At 53.6% G+C, this 1441-nt stretch overlaps 1 pseudogene; it reads left to right on the plus strand.

Annotated features, from left to right (window-relative positions):
* Nucleotides 1-550: 550 nt before the first annotated feature.
* Nucleotides 551-1186, plus strand: LOC147984439 (putative B3 domain-containing protein Os03g0621600; annotated as a pseudogene).
* Nucleotides 1187-1441: the final 255 nt, after the last annotated feature.

The raw sequence follows: 1441 nt of genomic DNA on the forward strand, positions 1-1441 counted from the left end.
CCGCCGATGACCGCCGGCGGCGCGATAGCCGTCTCCCAGTACACTGCGGCACGGCGGTCATTAGGAGCCCAGTAGGTCTTGTACTTGCACCACTTCTTCCTCTGTTTAGGGTCGACGGAGACGGCCTGATTCATGGCCCAGCGAATGATGTCAACTGCCACCGCGTCCTTCGCTGGGTCAGGAATCAGCGTCTTTAGCTCTTCTTTACTGGCCTTCATGAGCACTGCATTTGATTCGTTCTGCATCTCAGGCATGGAGCCGAAGTTCGAGCACACCTGCATGGTGTTCTCGAACTTGGTCCGGTCACCAACCGTCCACCCGAGGAAGAAGGCCCTCCAGCCAATACCCCAAGGGAAGGGGTTGGCATTGGAGCTGGAGCTAGAGCTCATGACGATGGGGAGAAGGAAGGTTGACAGTGAGAGAAGAGAGGGGGTGGGGTAAGTAGTGATGAGCAGGGTGAGTAAATATAGGGGGTGGAGAGGAGAAGAGTGATAGTCATGCCATTGTAACTACAAGCTCTTCAATTAGGCGTGAACTATGTGTTGTGCGTGACTCCATGAATTGTGTGCAGATCGAGGGGAGCAATGAGATGGGCACGGAGGTTGACAACAAGGGTAAGCAGCCCCTTCACCCAATGCCCGACGAGGTTGTGCTGCCGCCTACCGTCGAGGAAGATTCGAAGACGCCTGAGGGTGACGAGGACGAGGGCATGGAGGAGCCCCCCAGCAACAAGCGCCGCAACTACGGCCACTGCCATCAGGAGGATGGTCCCAACTCACTTCTGCAAGGTTATCCTTATACCGAAGCTTGAGTGCATCCCCATGCCCCTGGACTTCACCAAGCATTTCGTCGCGGGGCCGACGGAGTTCAAGCTCAGGAACAACACCGGCTGCTCCTGGAAGGTGACAGTCAAGCTGATGAACGGCAGGGTGACCCTTGATCAGGGTTGGGCCACCTACGCAGCCGTTCATCAGATTAAGATCGGCTACATGGTGACGTTCAAGCTCCTCACTCCCGACACCCTCAAGGTCATCATCTTCGACGGCGATGGCATTGAGGTCGTCAACAAGTGCGGAAGGCACGACGAAGTCTTCGCCGCCAAGGAGTAGAGCCGGGCCACCTCTTTCCAGCGTACTATCGAGTCTGCTTTGAACATGTCTATGGTTTATGCGTTGAACTGTTATGAAGTGTGGTACTGCTTATATCTGAATTATGCTAGTTGATGCTCTGTTTATACTCTGTTGTGTTTATGATGTGTGCTGCCGAAGTGTGGTAGTAATCTCACCAACTATCCAAAGAGGTTACCACACACCAGGCGTTGCATACAACCAAACACCATGCCTTGTGTTTATCCAGTAACATGTAGTCAACCAAACACCAGGCAATGTGGTTCGTGCCATGCAGGCAAGAAGGCATGTATGCAACCAAACAACATGCATAT

The sequence above is a fragment of the Triticum urartu genome, chromosome 2A (genome assembly GCF_056163025.1).
Source record: "Triticum urartu cultivar PI428250 chromosome 2A, HENAU_Tu73, whole genome shotgun sequence".
NCBI classification, from domain to species: domain Eukaryota; kingdom Viridiplantae; phylum Streptophyta; class Magnoliopsida; order Poales; family Poaceae; genus Triticum; species Triticum urartu.